At 49.7% G+C, this 17,815-nt stretch overlaps 1 protein-coding gene across 1 annotated transcript in view; it reads right to left on the bottom strand.

The window, feature by feature from the left end:
* LOC140389269 (succinate receptor 1-like) overlaps positions 1-17,815 on the bottom strand; it is a 66,908-nt gene that overhangs the window by 20,123 nt on the left and 28,970 nt on the right. Inside the window, exon 2 of the mRNA XM_072473449.1 lies at positions 7,050-7,188. The gene's annotated coding sequence lies outside the window, so the exon portion shown is untranslated. The remainder of the gene's footprint in view (positions 1-7,049; positions 7,189-17,815) is intronic.

Genomic DNA, 17,815 nt, shown 5'->3' with positions numbered 1-17,815 from the left:
CCATTTTTTCGATCCGTACTAAAACACTGGCAATTCTCAGTCTGCTCCTTGCAAGTTAAACATTCAATAAATTTCTTTAGCAAATCCTCAGCATCCTTCTGTGGCTGTGCAGCATTATTAATCTCTGTTCGGCTATAATGATCCTGAAGGTCAGAGCATAAACCTTTTTTCTTCGGGCTTGGACGAGGCGATTCCTTTGGCTTGTCTTCCGTTGGGCTTGAACAGTCATCAGCGCTGTGCCCTTCATTGTAGCATGAGAGACCTTTATGGTCATGCTGCTGTGTAGTGGAGCATGGTAGGCTGTTATAGCCTTCTTGCTGTTCACGTGAGCATGGCAGACTTGCATCATCTGCCGCTGGTTGGTCAGGAGAGGTTGCTAGACCCTCATGGTCTTGTTCCTGCAAGGACTGCACATTGGAGTCTTGCGTTGCTTCTATCGTGGAGGCTGTCCACGAGCTCTCTGTGGAGGCTTGTGACACTGGAGTCACTTCTTGTTCGTGCAAGGACTGTGCTCTGGAGTCCTGCGTTGCTTCTATCATGGAGGCTGTCCACGAGCTCTCTATGGAGGCTTGTGACACTGGAGTCACTTCTTGTCCGTGCAAGGACTGCGCTCTGGAGTCTTGCATTTCTGCAATTGTGGAGTCTGTCCACGAGCTTGCTGTGGAGGCTTGTGACACTGGAGTCACTTCTGGTTCATGCGAGGACTGCGCTCTGGAGTCTTGCATGTCTTCTTTCATAGAGTCGGGAACGTTGAGCGGGACGTGGACCACGCTCTGTGTGGCAGCAGGGTGCTCTCCGTGTGCTTGCACCGCTCCCTGTCTGTTAATGTCAGGCTGCAGCATCATCCGGTACTGATAAGTTGGAACGTCATATCTGCTGGATTGAAGATCCTCAAATCCGAAAAATGAATCCGCATCTGCGTCGGATTCAATGTGGGGGCCGCCAATGTGCAACACGAAAGGTTCGTCCGAGTCATAGTCGTATAGGACCACGGAGCTATCATTGGGCTCGCGAGGTCCGGAAACACTGTAAAGATCGTCATCGAAGTATTCGAGGTCGGAATCATCGGCTTGTGCGTAGGTAACTGCTTGTCGGAGGGTTCTTCGGAGGTCAAATTCATCTCCTGGGTCAATTTGCGGCACTGTGCTGTCATTCCAGGTGAGGGAAGGTTGTTTTACAGCTTTAACAGATTTTTGTTTTTTTGATTTGGGACGTTTCCCTTTTAAATTGGATTTGGGACATTTCCCCTTTAAATTGGTGCAGTCTGGGGCCTCTGACATCCTGACACTCGGTATGTAGCACGTAGGAAGCGACTGCGCATGCTCAGATCGCTGTTCCTTTACCGATGGCCGTTTTCTTGACTGCGCATGCGCAGCATCTCGCGCATGCGCAAACGAAACTTCCGGTTCTGCGCACTGCTCGCGCAACTGTGCTAGCGTGATACCTTTAGCAAGATGGCCGCCGACCTCGACCCAGCCCTCTCTCAGGCCCGGGATTTCGGCCTCTGGGAATTCGGGCTCCGGGATCCCAGCCACGAGGTGAGTACTGCAGCTTTTCTTACCTTTATTTGCCAATTGGATTGCGTTTTCTTCACAGTACTTGGAAAATTTGTCCAGGACTGCCTGGTAATCGTACCTTTGCTGCCTCCTGAAGAACCTGAACCTTCTGAATATTTCTCTTGCCCTTGCACCGGCGATGGTGAGGAGAAATTCAATTTTTTCGCTATCATCCAGGTCTTGGAGTTCAGCTGCCACCAGGAACAATTCGAACCATTGCCGGAATCGCCGCCAGTTTTCGCGGAGATCGCCGAAGCACTGGAGCGGCTGCGGAACCGGGAGCTCTATCATTTTGCCTGGGCACTGCTGGTTGTCTCTGTACACTGAGGTATGCCGGCAGGTATCGATCCCACTCCTGATACCATGTGGTGTTGGGTGCTCTGGTGCACAGATGAGCCAACACAGTTGTATGTGGTACAACTCTATTTTATTTTAACTCTTATAATACAGTTCGTTCTGGAGACTCTGCACGTGCTGTCTTCCTGAGTGTGTTTGGTGGCAGATGTGTCCTGGTCTTCCTCTACAGCTAATACTGACCACCGGGGGTCGTGTCTGTGCTTTTATATCTTTCTGTCATTGGTTGTGGTGTTGTGTGTTCTGATTTGTCTGTTGGTGTGTCTATCATGATGTGTGTGTTTGAATATCATGACAGGGGGGGGGGGGGGTGTTGGTGGTGATGGGGGTGAGGGGGAATGGGCCTTGCATCCGGGTGACCCCACAAGGGACTGGGGCGGTGTCCAGGCATAGACCGCCATTGCTGTGGCCTGCAAGGCAGCCATCTTGCTGTGCACCCCACTGACTACCCACCCCTGGATCTGCAGAGTGCCATCGGCCGTATGGGTCACTGTCTGCGTGGAGTTTGCACTTTCTCCCTGTGACTGCGAGGGTTTCCTCCGGGTGCTCCGGTTTCCTTCTACAGTCCAAAGATGTGCAGGTTAAGTGGATTGGCCATGCTAAAATTGCCACTTAGTGTCTATAAGGTTACATGCGGTTACTGGGTTACGGGGGTAGGGTGGAGGCATGTGCTTTAGTAAGGGTGCTCTTTCCAAGGGCCGGTGCAGACCCGATGGGCCGAATGGCCTCCTTCTGCACTGTAAATTCTATGATTCCATATCACAAAGCTAACTTTGTTGATCACAATATCACCAGATAGGCAGCACAGACATCCTGAACTAATAAAATAATGTAGGCAACTGGTGGTTTCCATATAAGCACACATGAAGCTGCCGATTTAAAAATGTAGCATAAGGTGATGTTTGCACTTGTAAATGTGGGCTTTGCTGGATGGGCCAGCATGTATTTCCCATTCCTAATTGCCCTTGAGAAGGAGGTGGTGAGCTGCCTTCGTGAATTGCTGCAGTCCATGTGATGTAGGTACACCCACAGTGCTGTTAGGGAGTGAATTCCAGAACCTTGACCCGCCGTTTGAGAAGGAACAGCGGTATCTTTCCAAGTCAGGGTGGTATGTGGCTGGGAGCTGGTGGTGTTCCCATGTTTCCGCTACCCTTGTCCTTCTGGGTGGTAGAGTCCAGGGTTCGGAAGGAGCTGTCAAAGGATGTTTGGTGAGTTGCTGCAATGCATCTTGTCGATGGCACACACTGCAGCCACTGTGCGTCAGTGAAAGTGGAAGTGAGTGTTCAAGGGGACAGTGGGGTGCTTTATCCTGGATTGCGTTATGTAACCTAAAATGGCTGGTCAGGGAAATTTCTGAAGTATGCTGGGACGGAGAAAGGCCAAGTGAAGCGAACCCAAACTATTGAAACAAGTCTGAACTCGTTCTGTGACGGGGAACAATAGAACTCTGTGTGGACCAGTCAGTTGATCCCTGCAGATACCTGATATGGGTGATTGAAATCAAATCTGCAGCCAAAGTATGACAAGTTCAGCAAAGACACTCGAGGGGTACTAAGAGAATGAGTGTGTTAAACAGTTTGTCCTGTCTTGCACAGAACTCATATCATGTGAAAGCACATCACTAAATTGCTCAAAGAAAGACTTAAGTGACAAAGAACAGTTAATGAGTGATGCACGATCAATTACACAAAGACGAGAGTAGGGTGTAATCGAAGCTTTATTACACTGAGATGCGTGGCCTCCTACAGCAGCTGACGAAATGGCTGCTGTACTGGGAGCACACATATTTATACTCCGCCTACTGGGCGGAACCAGCAGGCAGGGATCTACCCCCATACCTGTAGCCTTACCATAAAGCACCTGTATCGACATCCTATATGTACAATATATACATCAGCCCTGCACAGGAGGACAGGTATCCAGTGTTGCAAAAGGATGAATGATCTCTGTCTTGATAGGGTGGGTAACTCTTCACATAACTCTCAGCTCAACACATTCACACGTCCACTGACACGTACAGGGAGCTCACTTCCTGCCAGCATCACTTACTCTCCCACACACACAGCTTCCTCTCCCTGCGCTAATCACCTCCCGTCTCCCACTCCCCATACGTACTTGTCCGACATCCTTACCATCTGCCCTGGCATGTGTCCTACTTACACCCTCTCCATCTGTTTCCGTGCAGGACAAGTGGGCATATCATAAAAGGGAAAGATCCCAGATGGGCGGAGGGATGCCCAAGTTACCGGGCAGCACGGTAGCATTGTGGATAGCACAATTGCTTCACAGCTCCAGGGTCCCAGGTTCGATTCTGGCTTGGGTCACTGTCGGTGCGGAGTCTGCACATCCTCCCCGTGTGTGCGTGGGTTTCCTCCGGGTGCTCTGGTTCCCTCCCACAGTCCAAAGATGTGCAGGTTAGGTGGATTGGCCATGATAAATTGCCCTTAGTGTCCAAAATTGTCCTTAGTGTTGGGTGGGTTACTGGGTTATGGGGATAGGGTGGAGGTGTTGACCTTGGATAGGGTGCTCTTTCCAAGAGCCGGTGCAGACTCGATGGGCCGAATGGCTATCCTTCTGCACTGTACATTCTAATTCTAATTCTAATTCTAATTCTTAAGAGTCCTCACAGAGTTTGAAGAAAAAGCCCTCCAGCTCACTGGGGAGGAACTCGACTGCCAAGGTGAAGTGGGCAGCGACCAGCCAGGTGAGGATCCAGTTCCGCATCGTCCAGCACACCAAGCTAACAGAAGTTATGTCTCCTGAATCTGAAGATCTGTACCATGCACTAATGACATCTCCTTTCTCTTGCAGGCAAATCAGGGAAGAAGCCCATGATCGCCACTACACAAGCACAAGACTCCAGCTGACAGATCATCGATGAAGATTTCTCTGACGTGGGGACAGAAGAGCCGTCACAGCTATCACCCACACCTCCTATCAGTACAAAGCCACTCACCTCGGTGAGACCTGGTCCTGGAGAGTCACAAGCTGGTGAGCACCTCACTCTCTGATCGACAGCAGGCAGAGGCAAGGATATGCAAGTGTGCTGGTGCTCGGGGGATTACTAGAGGGCAGGGCCCTGCTGAGGTCCAGTCAGATGAGGTGCCTATGGACTTGGTCGTGCCTCAGTTGCTGGAGCGATAAAGGAAAAATCTGGATGTCAGCTACATTCCTCGGATTGGAGGTTTCCTACTGCCTTCTGTCTAACGAGGTAGTGTCGACACGTCAAAGCAATCAGGTTGATACAGCGAGGGTGGCCGTCACAGTGGAGACCTTGGTGCAAGACTTCTATTCTGCACTGCTGCAGGACATGCACTCCATGGTGCAGGACATGCACTCCATGGTGCAGGACGTGCACTCTGCTGCAGGACGTGCACTCTGCTGCAGGACGTGCACTCCATAGTGCAGGACATGCACTCCATGGTGCAGGACATGCACTCCATGGTGCAGTACATGCACTCTGCTGCAGGACGTGCATTCCATGGTGCAGGACATGCACTCTGCTGCAGGACATGCATTCCATGGTGCAGGACATGCACTCTGCTGCAGGACATGCACTCCATGGTGCAGGACATGCACTCTGCTGCAGGACATGCACTCCATGGTGCAGGACATGCACTCCATGGTGCAGGACATGCACTCCATGGTGCAGTACATGCACTCTGCTGCAGGACATGCATTCCATGGTGTAGGACATGCACTCCATGGCGCAGGACATGCACTCCATGGTGCAGGACATGCACTCCATGGTGCAGGACATGCACTCCATGGTGCAGGACATGCACTCCATGGTGCAGGACATGCACTCCATGGTGCAGGACATGCACTCCATGGTGCAGGACATGCACTCTGCTGCAGGACATGCACTCCATGGTGCAGGACATGCACTCTGCTGCAGGACATGCACTCCATGGTGCAGGACATGCACTCCATGGTGCAGTGCATGCACTCTGCTGCAGGACATGCATTCCATGGTGTAGGACATGCACTTCATGGTGCAGGACATGCACCCCATGCTGCAGGACATGCACTCCATGGTGCAGGACATGCACTCCATGGTGCAGGACATGCACTCCATGGTGCAGGACATGCACTCCATGGTGCAGGATATGCACTCTGCTGCAGGACATGCACTCCATGGTGCAGGACATGCACTCTGCTGCAGGACATGCACTCCATGGTGCAGGACATGCACTCTGCTGCAGGACATGCACTCTGCTGCAGGACATGCACCCCATGGTGCAGGACATGCACTCCATGGTGCAGGATATGCACTCTGCTGCAGGACATGCACTCCATGGTGCAGGACATGCACTCTGCTGCAGGACATGCACTCCATGGTGCAGGACATGCACTCTGCTGCAGGACATGCACTCTGCTGCAGGACATGCACCCCATGGTGCAGGACATGCACTCCATGGTGCAGGACATGCACTCCATGGTGCAGGACATGCACCCCATGGTGTAGGACATGCACTCCATGGTACAGGACATGCACTCTGCTGCAGGACATGCACTCCATGGTGTAGGACATGCACTCCATGGTGCAGGAAATGCACTCCGTGGTGCGGGACATGGACCCCATGGTGCGGGACATGGGCCCCATGGTGCGGGACATGGGCCCCATGGTGCGGGACATGGGCCCCATGGTGCAGAACATGCACTCCATGGTGCGGGACATGCACTCATACTTCTGGGCATCTATGAGTGCCAACGTCAGAGGATGGCAGGGCTTCTTGAACTCACTCCAGCTGCCCCTTTCTTCCCAGGAGGAAGCCGCGGCTCTTGGGCACACAGAGGGATGAGAAGAAGCTGGAGCGCAGACAGGGGCCAACCACCCAGGTGACTCCAGGAGTGTCCAGCCCATTCAAATCCCCTCTCTTCCTGGGTCCATTGCAGCTCAAGCTGAGGGGGGTGGTATTGCCTCACAGCATCACCCCAAAGGAAGGCCCCAGGTCTCAACCCTCCAGAGGATGCCCGCCATGGTCAGCACAGACAACCGGGCGTGACGTGTTCTCATGTGGAGAAATGGTGCTGCTGGCTTCCAGCAGAATTATCGTACATTTGTTTATTTCCTATCCCTCCAGTATTTTAAAGGTAAAGCCAGCAAAGCAGAAACTGCAGCAAAGGATTACTCACCGGACCGGAACAGATCCTGGAAGGATCAAGCAGGTTACTCCAGCATCACTATTGACCAGCTCCTGTTTCAGTCCCGTTGTGTTTGAGTTCAGTCTTCAGAGTTCGTCTGAACGTCAGATGAAGCGAAGGGAATAAAAATCTAGAGAAAAGATTAAATGAATGTGATGCATCTGATGAGAGCTCTGTCTGTAACCCTTATGTGCTGTTGTCCAGGAGATGTTCCTGTGCAGTGACACCTAGACCAGTGCTCTCTGGGTGTAGCATGGTTCTGAAGTGGAGAGAAGTGCCGCTGTACTATTCTGCAGATCAGTTCCTTTGCCTCAAGTTGCAGAGCGACACAGTACACGGCGCCTGAAGGAATGGTAATTAGACCACTGTTTTATTAAAATATCGACAAAATTGTTTGGACAACTGGAGCGTTCTGTTCAATTCCGGGAATCCAGGGAGAAAATTAAGGAATTGGCGAGAGTGCAGAGGGGGTTTCAGTGAATGTTTCCCGCAACGTGAGACTTCAGTTACGTGGATAAATTGGAGAAGTTGCGCTCTTCTCCTTCGCGACGAGAAGGTTCAGAGAAGATTGATAGAGGTGTTCAAAATCATGAGGGAGTTGGACAGAATAGACAGGAAGGAAGTGTTCCCATTGGCAGAAAGGTTGAGAACCAGAGGACACTCATGTAAAGTACTTGGCGAAAGCATCAAAGGCGGAGGAGGTCAAACATTTTCATGCTTTGAATGGTTATATTCTTTAACGTATTGCCTTAAATTATGACAGATTCTTGGAGCTTATATAACTATGGCATCGGCACCTGAAAAATAAATATTGCAGGGTTACTGAAAAAGGGAGGGCAAGTCGGGCACTGAGCTGGAACTGCCTTGATGAGCGAATGGTCCCATTCTAGGCTCGAACAATGCAGTGATTCTATGAGTGGGATTAATTGGATGGTGGATTTTGGTACCCTTCTAAAGAACGACTGGAAGCCGGATTGAAGGTAATTTGGGGGCATCACGGCTGGCAGGCAGCAGCGAGAAGAGTAAGGGCTTTGGGAGGCCAAGTATTGAGAGGCTGGAAAATGAGGATTAAAAGGGGGCTACGACCGTGACAGGGTGTGCCTCTGATGGAAACAGGGGACCCCGAAAGGAAGTACTCCCACCCTTGCCCAACATCAGCCCGAGAAACTAAAATTTGGTCTGGGCCTCCCCCTGGCACCGGTAAAATAATGGCAGGGGCAGGATGAGGTACTTAAGTTGCCTTTAATTGGCTACCTAAGGTCCTCAACAGGGCCAAGGTCGAGTGGGCATCACAACACCTCCATCAACCCCATAAAATGGGAGACAGGGAGGGGGAATGCTGTGCAGGTAAGTGGCAGTGAGGACACATGCTGCACCCGTCACATGGTCCCCTGCCTGGGGGTATGAATGTACCCCCCCTCCCCATGCATTCACATTCATACCCACTGGCAAGGAACTGCAAAGTTCTGCCGTCTGATTCGATAAATCAATAACTTTTTTAAAGGAGCCTCTTTACAAATTAATTCTGATACTTTCAACAACTTCTGGAATGATACCAATATCCAAAAGGTTACAATTTAAGGACTGTTTCCATGGTCTTGGCTTGCACTTCTTCAAATATAGAAGATCATGGGATTAAGGAGTTAAAAAAAAGGCTAGCTTTGATGGTGCTTTCACAATCACCTTCAACCAATTCAGACCCTTTGAAGTGCAGGTCACTGTTGAAATGGAGGAAACACAGCAGCTAATTTATCTTCAATAAACTTCCACAAACGGTAGTCTGACAATGACTAGTAAACCAGTTTTTGTCATGTTGTTTGGGGATAAATATTGGCCAAGGCACTAGTAATAATTCCCCTGCTCTTATTCAAAATAGTGCCATGGGATCTTGTCCATCCATTCAAGCGGTCAGGTGGGGCCTTGGTTTAATGGTTTATCCAAAATGAAAAGACAGCGGGCGCGATTTATCGGCTGCGTCCTGTTGGAATCGGGATGGGACACGGCTGGGAATCCTGACCGTCGGTACGCCTCGCAAGATCTAAGATATTGCGATCTTGATCCCGCCACAATGGGCAGGACCCAGACTTGCAGGGTTAAGCGAGTTTAAAAGCCCACTTAACTCTGCCAACACCAGATTGAACTGGCTCCCAGGGCCAGCCTGGCACCTTGGCAGTGCCAGGGTGCCCAGGTGAGCTGCCCAGCTGGCAGGGGCAATGCCAGGGTACCAGGCTGACAACGCCAAGGTACCCAGCTGACATTTTTCCCAGACCGGGGATCGGGCGCGGGGGGTGCCAAGCCTGTGTGAGGTGGGATGGAGGGGGGCCAAGGTCCCCCCAGCAGGTGAGTTGGGGTGTAGAGGGGGTCCTGAGATTGTGTCGGATGGCCGAGAGATGGCACCCTGCACTGGGGAGCTCCGCTCATCTGGGCGAATAATGCAGAACGAGGAGGCCTAATCTTAAAATTAGAGTTAGGCTGTTCAGAGGTGCAACCAGGAAATAGTGAAAGTCTCTACTCCAAAAGGCTGCTAAATCTGGGATTGGATTGTAAATTTCAAACCTAGATATTATAACCCCCACAAGACTCATGGGGACAATCAGATTGATCTCCCCCTGGGGTCGTGGAGTAAGAGCTCCCCCTGCTGAGTGGTGGATGCCCAATAGCGGGCTCGTTAATTCCGGGATATAAAAGCCGGCTCAAGAAGGGCCCGGAATCTCAGAATGGTTCCGGCTGGGACTTGGGCTGTTGCTTAGTTGCTGCATTTCCTAACTGTGAGGAGGAAATAAACTACTTTTGACTCTCCTTTTCGGGACTCCTCATTGACTACAATTCTAGGATTGAGAGATTTTTGTGAGACAAGGCCACTAAGCGTTTCAGAAGGAAAGATGGAGTTAAGATACGGATGATCTAAAGGAATGGGGAACAGACTCCGAGGGCTGAATGGCCTGCCCCATTCCTACATTCCTATCCTCTAGTTCAAGGTCACTGCTGTGCTATTGAATATTCAAATGACCCTTTCTTTTCAGACTTAATTCGGTCAACGGTACTTATTTTTTCAGTTTTTGTTCACGGGATGTGAGTTTGCCAGACCATTGCAGTCTATAAGGGGGATATAATCTTAAAACAAATTACAGAAAGGGGAAAGAACAACGTCTCAAGAGATTCAGCCGATGAAAATAAAGATGGAAAAGTGACGGTGCAACGATATCTAATTGCTGACAAGAATATGTATTTTGCGTCAACTCATGTGATTTATGGGTAATTGCTTTAAAGTATGATCTTGATTAGCGGCCAATCCAACCTGAGTTGCTGCTGAATGGCCCATTGGAAAGGGTCAAGTGATTCTATTCCGTTCAAAATAGCTTAATCTGAGGGACTCACATGTCTTTTCACCAAAGCCCTTCAAGCACAATGAGGGCTGTTAACACAGCTCCGTTACACTAATCCTAACTTTCTTTGTCAATATGTCCACAGGTTACATTGAGCTTCAAAGAGGTCAGGAGATGGGTGAGAGGAATGAAAAAGCTAATACACTAAATTTCGCAGCAACAGTTAGTTAGTTTTTGATCAAGGGGGATGAAGGGAGACAATATCAACAAAGCAACACATTTTAAATTCATACCTTTGCTTTTACCAAAGATACCTTCAGCCTTCTGGAACCTGCTTAAACTTCCAAATGCAACATAAGTCCTGTTCTCAGTGTGATGTCTTATTCACAAATCCTATTCTCTGCCGTAAGCACGTCCACGTTTACAAAGCTTTCCAACTGTTAAGCTGCATCCCCTCCGATTAGAATTTATACATCCACCTGATATTTCCAAACGGCATGACCTTTTATCCTCTCGTTGCGTAATCTCCATGCACACCTTATCACTTACCTCATGCAAATCTATATCAGATGTTGCTATGGAATAATGGAAGCTTGTTTAAATTCTCGCCGTACAAGGAGACCTCTGCACGCTTCTGCTGATTAAAGTTAATGGGAATAAGATATTGAAAGAGATGTCGAACATGCTGGCAGCTCACTATCGTTCATTTTCCATTCGCACCCAGGGTCTGAGCCAAACTCGCTGTGTACTGTTTTTAAGGTTTCATTGGTTGGGACAGGGCTGCTTCAGAATACCTCAAAGGGAATATAGGGCCTGATGAGACAGTTACGTTGTGGTACTTAGGATATTCCAGAATTTTGGAATCTATTTTGGAACCTATCTAATAAACATTTTATCTGTCATGTAGTTAGCTTGCTTCAACTCCTGGGCTCTTAGTGGGATCCTGTAACAGGAGCTCCTGCAGCTTGATCTTGCCAGACCTGATGAGAGGCCTCACATTGGACAAAATTCCCCATCCATGAGACTAAGTGCAGTGACGGGAGCTCCAACTCTGCTGGCTGGAATGGCAGGAACACACACCTGACCCCCTGCTTCAGAGCTCATTCATTATGGGCAGATGAGTATGGGGCCAAGGTGCCATATTTAAGTACCATGCATCTCACTCTTTCCAGGCAGTCTGTCTTCTGGAGACAATCACGGATGCCTGGTAACCAGGAGAACATGGCTTTCAGTCTCAGGGAGAAGGTGCCCGGTTCGCCCACCAGACCGTCGAGGATTTGAGCTGAGGGGTGTGGGTGCACAGTCATAGTCCTGTATCCCAGCGATGGTACCAACCAGGAAGCTTACCAACCTCACAGAGCAGTTCAGCGCGGCTGGTAACTGTGCCCAAAATACCATCCAGTGCTGGAAGAAGATGAAAGACCTCATTCGAGCCGGCAGGGTAACTTCAGCTCCCTCCAATATCAAACTCTGATCATGGCAAGGAGTTAAGGCAAGCTAACCTTACAGCAGCTAAAATGTTCATCAGATAGATTGCAAAATAGACTCTAGAATTCTGGAATGTGCTGTCCATCACAGCATGTCTGTTTGATCGGGCCCTACAATCCTCGCCCAGGGAGGTGGCTCAGGAAGAACCGTCACAGTATTCACCTGCACCCTCCACCAGTGCAGACACAGACATCATTGGTACACAGCTCCAGATTAGACCTGGGTTCACTTTCTGGAGAACGCCTCACCGACGCATCCCCGCAGCATTCAGAGGCAGGGACAGCCCAAGTCCCGGACACTCGGAGGGCTACTAGAGAGCAGACAGTCGGTTAGGCCAAATTAGATGATGCGCCTCTGGACGCACCCTCGAACTCAATGCTGGAAATGCAACAGGCGACGGAGCATCAGCCAGAGATTCAGCAGTCATTCAGCAGATGAGAGGGAATGATGGAGGAATCCATTCACGTTCTGTCTGATGTTGTAACACTGACATGCGAGCGCCTCAAGGTCACCATTGGGAGGTTGGTGACCATCATGGAGCACACTGGGCTAAATCGCTGGCTTTTAAAGCAGACCAAGGCAGGCCAGCAGCACGGTTCGTTTCCCGTACCAGCCTCCCCGAACAGGCACAGGAATGTGGCGACTAGGGGCTTTTCACAGTAACTTCATTTGAAGCCTACTTGTGGCAATAAGCGATTTTCATTTCATTTTCATTTCATCTAGCAGATCTTGCCGGATTTGAGCTCGGCTCTGCACTTCATTACCACACACTCTAGGGGGCACCAGCAAGATGTAGGCATCATGGGCAATAAGCACCTTGCCTTCTTTCCAGGTGCACCAATCCAGCAGGAGTCATGGTGGTTGCTCTCTGGCACCCACAGGAAGCATCAGCCAGACAGTACTGGGGCCTATCTCAGCACATTCGAAGTGTTTACAGCCCCTCACACACATCTCTGTTTGTGACCCCATGCACTCCAGTTGCTCAGGCTGCTCGGGGCACTTCTGCCCCAGAGCAGGACACCCTTATCAGGCCAGGTCCCTCCAGGCCTCATGTCACCAGAGGACATCTGCCAAGGTCGGTCCAGACATCAGGACGTAGACATCAACAGGCTGCTTCCTATTGTGGATGCTGGGGATGCAGGAGAACTGGTTTGGGAAAGTTAAGAATTTTGATGTCACCTTTGGGTGATGGACGTGCTATCAAAAGAGATTGCACTTTTGTGAATACATTTGCTGGCTATGTGACTTTGGTGAATTGAAGGTGTTTCAAATTTTTACATTGGAATCCTCTTATTTCAAGGTTGAACCATCCTCCCACTCAGTGGTAATGTCCCACTGTGAGATTAACATTCAGGTAATAATAATAATCTTTATTCGTGTCACAAGTTGGCTTACATTAACACTGCAACGAAGTTACTGTGAAAAGCCCCTAGTGGCCACATTCCGGTGCCTGTTCGGGTACACAGAGGGAGAATTTAGAATGTCCAAATTACCTAATAGCATTGGCTGGATTCTCCGTCCCGCCGTGCCAGATTTCTGGTTCAGCACGCCGGTGGGATGCTCCGTTTCGCTGGCTGGTCAATGGGGTTTCCCATTGTGGGGCAGCCCCACGCTGTCGGGCATCCCCCGGGCTGCCGGCAAAACGGAGCACCCCGCCACCGGAGAATGTCTTTCGGGACTTGTGGGAGGAAACCGGAGCACCCGGAGGAAACCCATGCAGACATGGGGAGAACGTGAAGACTCCGCTCAGACACTGACCCAAGCCGGGGATCGAACCTCGGACCCTGGCGCTGTGAAGGAACAGTGCTAACCACTGTGCTACCGTGCTGCCCACTCCTCAAACACTCTGCATCCTTTTGTGATGTCAGAGAGATGTGTTTAAATCTTTCTTTGAAGTGTGTGCTTTATGCATTTCTAATACTTCTTCCCCAAGGAACACCAATTGAGTGAGGGCATCTCATCTGCATTGACTGTCCAGTGGCATTTGTGTCTCCTCAATGTTGGTCGCATATACATTTTAGAATGAGGGGCAAAATTCTCCCCCAACGGCGCGATGTCCGCCGACTGGCGCCCAAAACGGCGCCAATCAGACGGGCATCGCGCCGCCCCAAAGGTGCGGAATGCTCCGCATCTTTGGGGGCCGAGCCCCAACATTGAGGGGCTAGGCCGACGCCGGAGGAATTTCCGCCCCGCCAGCTGGCGGAAAAGGCATTTGGTGCCCCGCCAGCTGGTGCGGAAATGACATCTCTGGGCGGCGCATGCGCGGGAGCGTCAGCGGCCGCTGACGGCATTCCCGCGCATGCGCAGTGGAGGGAGTCTCTTCCGCCTCCGCCATGGTGGAGACCGTTGCGGAGGCGGAAGGGGAAGAGTGCCCCCACGGCACAGGCCCGCCCGCGGACCGGTGGGCCCCGATCGCGGGCCAGGCCACCGTGGGGGCACCCCCCGGGGTCAGATCGCCCCGCGCCCCCCCCAGGACCCTGGAGCCCGCCCACGCTGCCTTGTCCCGCCGGTAAATAGCAACTCTAATTTACGCCGGCGGGACAGGCAATTTATTGGCGGGACTTCGGCCCATCCGGGCCGGGGAATCGAGCGGGGGGGCCCGCCAACTGGCGCGGCCCGATTCCCGCCCCCGCTCAATCTCCGGTACCGGAGACTTCGGCAACCGGTGGGGGCGGGATTCACGGCGGCCAACGGCCATTCTCCGACCCGCTGGGGGGTTGGAGAATGACGCCCGAGATCACTAGGCATATCCCCATCTCAGTTCCATCAGTGTTTGCATCATTAGATGGTGCTGACAACTTCAGGTATCGTCTTGCATTATGCTCTTGTATCACGATTCAAGAACATACCCCAACAGTGGCTAGGACTGGACAGAAACCACAATATTTTATTTAAATTTGTAGGACTTTGAGGAAAGGATACCTCGCTCCAGGATTGATCAAATAATAATCTTTATTGTCACAAGTAGGCTTACATTAACACTGCAATGAGGTTACTGTGAAAAGCCCCTCGTTGTCACATTCTGGTGCCTGTTCGGGTACACAGAGGGAGAATCCAGAATGTCTAAATTATCTAACAGCACGTCTTTTGGGACTTGTGGGAGGAAACCAGAGCACCCGGAGGAAACCCACGCAGACGGGGGGAGAATATGCAGACTCCGCACAGACAGTGACCCAAGCTGGGAATCGAACCTGGGACCTTGGATCTGTGAAGCAACAGTGCTACCCACTGTGCTACGGTGCTGCACTTTACAGAAAGAAATAGGGATATATTTTATTAAACAAATGTTATTACTAACACAGTATTAAAATATCTTTAGCATCATACCAGAGAATGACTTAGAATTACCCCTTAAACAATGCTACTCAATATAGTGAATACAATACCCTTAACTGCTATCTTTATTTCCACTGAAACAACAAGAAATAACATATCTGCTCTCAATCCACTATTAAACCATTGGCACTCAGGAATATTTGCTTTACAGAGATGCTCTTTGAGAAATAGAGATCTTCCAGAACCACTTTAAAACACGATCTGACTCCTGTCAGAACCATGCAGAAACTCTGGTTGTATTTCTTCAGAAGCTTTTGAGCTGGCTTCAGCTCCCCTTGTTCTCAGACAAGTCAGCACTGCTTTAAAGATTGTTAATCTCTTTTAACTGAACTGCTGTGAGAGCAAACTGCTTCACTTTTGGTCACAGCTACATTTAGCTCACAACTGAACTACTTTCTGCAAAACGCCTGATGCCTTAGTTCCACCTAGCAACAACATCATGAACCAAGCTGAAAACGAAGGGAATCCCCTGAATCAAACAGCATTCAATGGGCAGCATGGTAGCATTGTGGATAGCACAATTGCTTCACAGCTCCAGGGTCCCAGGTTCGATTCCGGCTTGGGTCACTGTCTGTGCGGAGTCTGCACATCCACCCCGTGTGTGCGTGGGTTTCCTCCGGGTGCTCCGGTTTCCTCCCACAGTCCAAAGATGTGCAGGTTAAGTGGATTGGCCATGATAATTTGCCCTTAGTGTCCAAAATTGCCCTTAGTGTTGGGTGGGGTTACTGGGTTATGGGGATAGGGTGGAGGTGTTGACCTTGGGTAGGGTGCTCTTTCCAAGAGCCGGTGCAGACTCGATGGGCCAAATGGCCTTCTTCTGCACTGTAAATTCTATGATTAATTTCTATGATATGATCAATTAGCCCAAGTTTTTTACATTGCTTTAATTTCCCCGGCTCCCAAAATATGCTTGTCTTTCAAACTAGGATTTCTTTTAAAATATGATTGCAGAAGTCACACACACTAACCAGCACCAAATACCTATAATACAATACATCTTAAATTCCTATTTTCATCACACTTGTTCCTTGGGACTCTCAGTTCCCAGAGTCAAAGGTGCACCGGATCAAAGCAGAGATCATGGTCTGGCAATTCATGAGTGTGAATGCTGGACGTGTTCTGGCTGAGAGTCATTGGACATTCTCTGAGATGAAAGGGAATGACCTTGAGGGCTAGCAGAGATGTGACAACCTTCCTCCATTGTGATTTGCACCCAATCCGACCCTCTCCTAAGCTTCCTGGGTCTCTGGGCCTTCATCCTCCCATGAGCTCTCAACCTCCTCTAGTTCACCCTTTGCCAAAGAATATTGCATATGTGATCCCTTGCTAGAGGGTCCCATTGAAGCCACCCCATGCTGCCAGGAAACTCATGGGTGGGGTGCACTGTCGGCGCGACCAGAGAATCCTGCTGCCAGTGAGCGGCCAGAGAATTCCGGCCATTGAGCTTTTGGTGTCAAATGTAAGCTTTCTTTTTATGCCTTATCTTACCCTGTAAGCTCCTTGACATTTATGGGGCTCTAGATTTGGCCATGTCACCCTCTGAGCTCCTTGTAAATCCCTTTTGAATGCCTCCACCACCAATTTACCTTCCAATCGCTCTTTCACTGCTGCTAAATCATTCCACAGTTTAGTGAAATTGGTCTTGCCCCAATTTAGAACTCTAACTCCTGTTCTATCTTTGTTTTTTTCCATAATGATGCTAAACGTAACTGAATTCTGATCACTATTATCAAAATGCTCCCCCACTGTCACTCCTTCCACCTGCCCAATTTAATTTCCTAAAACTAAATCCAAAACCGCGCCCGCTCTTGTTGAACTTGCTACAAACGGGCCAGAAAAGTTCTCTTGAATGCACCTCAAGACTTCCTTTTCTATTCCTGTTAACATTGGGGTAGTTAAAATCCCCTACTATTAGTGCCTTACTTTTATTGCACTTCTCAGAGTTTTACCTCCATATATGCTCTTCTATTTCCTCTGGCTGTTTGAGAGTCTATGGTATACTCCCAGTAGCTGTGATTTCCCCCTTTTTGTTCCTTAGTTCAATCCATATGGCCTCATTTGATGATCTTCTGACATATCAACCCTCCTCTCAGCTGGAGTTGTTTCTTTGTCCAAAATTGCTGCCTTCTCCTGTTTTATCTCCCTTCCTTTCTCATCTGAAAATCCCGTAACCAGGAATGTTGAACTGCCAATCCTGCGGCTCCTCTACCTTCCAGACGTAACCGCTAATTCTCTGCCCTACCTTTTCATTTCTGATTTTGGCCCAACTGCATCTACCCATACAGATTCCACATCATCTGTGCTAATATCGTTCCTGAATATTGTATCAATATCTTCTACATTCAACAATGCAACTCCACCACCTGTTCCTTTCTGTTTGTCCTCCCGAAAAACTGGATCTTGAGAAAAGCTTACCAGAACTTGCCACATGAACCAAATTCACATCTCTCTCTACATGTAACTCATGTGTCTCTCATGTCTGCACATCCCTTATTGTCACATTGCTGTGGGTCTAGATTCACTAGATCAGGAGTGCATACTAAATTTCCTTTTCTAAAGGACAGTCGTGAAACAAATGTATTTTTACAACAATCAACGATAGTTTCA

Source organism: Scyliorhinus torazame, chromosome 14 (genome assembly GCF_047496885.1).
Source record: "Scyliorhinus torazame isolate Kashiwa2021f chromosome 14, sScyTor2.1, whole genome shotgun sequence".
In the NCBI taxonomy this organism is placed as follows: Eukaryota; Metazoa; Chordata; class Chondrichthyes; order Carcharhiniformes; family Scyliorhinidae; genus Scyliorhinus; species Scyliorhinus torazame.
This window is presented reverse-complemented; position numbering and strand designations above follow the sequence as displayed.